Source organism: Alosa alosa, chromosome 18 (genome assembly GCF_017589495.1).
Source record: "Alosa alosa isolate M-15738 ecotype Scorff River chromosome 18, AALO_Geno_1.1, whole genome shotgun sequence".
NCBI classification, from domain to species: domain Eukaryota; kingdom Metazoa; phylum Chordata; class Actinopteri; order Clupeiformes; family Clupeidae; genus Alosa; species Alosa alosa.
The window spans coordinates 4,221,129-4,223,628 of record NC_063206.1 but is presented as its reverse complement, the minus strand read 5'-3'; the positions used below and the strand labels follow the sequence as shown (position 1 = coordinate 4,223,628).

General features: G+C 42.6%; 1 protein-coding gene across 1 annotated transcript in view; it reads right to left on the bottom strand.

The window, feature by feature from the left end:
- Positions 1–2,500, bottom strand: part of crtac1b (cartilage acidic protein 1b) — a 60,120-nt gene that overhangs the window by 15,847 nt on the left and 41,773 nt on the right. The gene's annotated exons all lie outside the window — the stretch shown is intronic.

Here is a 2,500-nt window from a genome sequence, read left to right as displayed (position 1 = left end):
TTAACACAAGTATATAATATATAGGTAACACACGTTAACATAATTATATAGGTAACACACATTAACACAATTATATGATATAGGTAACACATGTTAACACAATTATATGATATAGGTAACACACGTTAACACAATTATATGATATAGGTAACACATGTTAACACAATTATATGATATAGGTAACACACGTTAACACAATTATATGATATAGGTAACACACGTTAACACAATTATATGATATAGGTAACACACGTTAACACAAATGAACACAGTAATATAGGATGGGCCTTATTTGATTCTGGATTTTCAATCATAAAGATAAGTGTCTCTCTGTCCTCTCTCTTCCTCTCCCTCTCACACACACACACACACTTTTTCTCCTCTATCTCTCCTCTCTTTCTCCTTGCCCTCCCGCTCTCTTTCTTTCGTACACACTCCACATTCTCTCCTCTATTTCTTCTCTCTCTCTCTTTCTCTCTCTCCATCTCTCTTCAGTGTTAAGTCTCCAGATCAACCTGACACTAATCACCTGTAACCTGACACTAATCACCTGTAACCTGACACTAATCACCTGTAACCTGACACTAATCTATGTCTAGTTTCATGTAAGGTGTAGTAATATCTGGAGAATATACAGTAGCAGACTAAAACTCACTTGCTCTCTCCATCTCCCTCTCCCTCACTCCCTCCCAAGTTCTCTCTTCCTCTCCCTCTTTCATTAGCCCTCTCTCCCTCCCTCCCTCCCTCTCTCCTCCTCCTCTCTCATTTTCAGGGCCATAAAGCAGAGAGAGGTGAGGAGGCCGCGACCTTCAGCTGGTCAACTGGAAAGAGGTGAGCTGTCCTCCCACGGACACCACGGGAGTGTTTGTGTGTGTGTGTGTGTGTCTGAGTGTGTGTGTGTGTGTGTGTGTGTGTGTGTGTGTGTGTGTGTGTGTGTGTGTGTGTGTGTCTGAGTGTATGTGTGTGTGTGTGTGTGTGTGTGTGTGTGTGTGTGTGTGTGTGTGTGTGTGTGTGTGTGTGTATGTGTGTGTGTATGTGTGAGTAAGTGTGAATGAGTTTGTATGTGTGAGTGAGTGTGAATGTGTGTGTGTGTGTGTGTGTGTGTGTGTGTGTGTGTGTGTGTGTGTGTGTGTGCGTGTGAGTGTGTGTAAGTGTGAATGAGTGTGAATGAGTTTGTATGTGTGAGTTAGTGTGAATAATGTGTGTGTGTGTGTGTGTGTGTGCGTGTGTGTGTGTGTGTGTGTGTGTGTGTGTGTGTGTGTGAAAGAGAGAGAGATTGGTTTGTGAGGACATACAAGCCCGCCTTATGTGTGTGTGTGAGTGTAGGAAAGGGAGCACACGCACACCATGAATCTGCTGACATTTTGCAAGGCCTTGCACACACACATACACACACACACACACACACACGCACACATACTCACACACATACTCACTCACACACACACACACACACATACTCACACACACACACACACACATACTCACACACACACACATACTCACACACACACACACACAGACACCAGGGGTGTAGTGTGCCGCCCCCCCACTTCTTGGAGCATTGCTTTGAGCATTTTAATAAGCATTTATTAATATAACAAGTGTTGTTACCAGTGATAACAACGCATCACGCAAACGTCTCCAATTAGGCCTCTTTGTCCTAAAATTTGTTACAAGAATGACCGTCATGCTGTAGCACTCCACCATGCGTAAAGACATTAAAAACTACACAGCTCGTCGTTCCGCGTTACCCGAAAGTAGCTAGAAAGTGGCTAGAAAACCATAGATTGTGCAACTGCCTGTATCCGAATCTAGCAAGCATCTTCATGGCCCACTGTTGCAATTCCTTCGTTTGTGTTTTGCAGAAAGCAGGTAGGCTAATCCAGTGGTCAAAATGACACGAAAAGCATGTGTGAGTATACGAGTGATTTTTATCGAGGGAGCTCCAATATAAGTGATAAGGCTATTTAACCATAAGTAATGACCCAACGGTGAACCTGAACAACTTTAGGAAAAACTTACAATTGGTGCAGCTACTTTCATCCAAACAAAAACTTTTCAAATGACTGGCACTTGCCTGCCCAATGTTCTTTCTGTTATTTTTTTGTTTTATTGACTGTGCACCTCTGCATTTTAATCATTCGCAATGACATTCATATGACACCCCCTCAAATTGAGCTACACTGACCACACAGCTTGTTAAAAGCGTGAATCCTGCTTGTGCTATTGTTATTGCTATGGTTTACGTGTGGTAATGAATGAAGCCATGCCGCGGCATGTTATGCGTCAAGGAGATTAGACTATGCTAGATTACATAGGCATCAGTGTTTCCCAAACTTTTTTTCTGGGGACCCACTTTGTAAAAATTACAGACCATTGCGACCCATTTCACTTCAAATCTACCCTGCAACCACCAATATTGTTTTAGGCCACAGGTTCTCCAACTTTTCTATGCCTGCCCCACCATACATTGCTATAGGATCTAGATAGATAGATC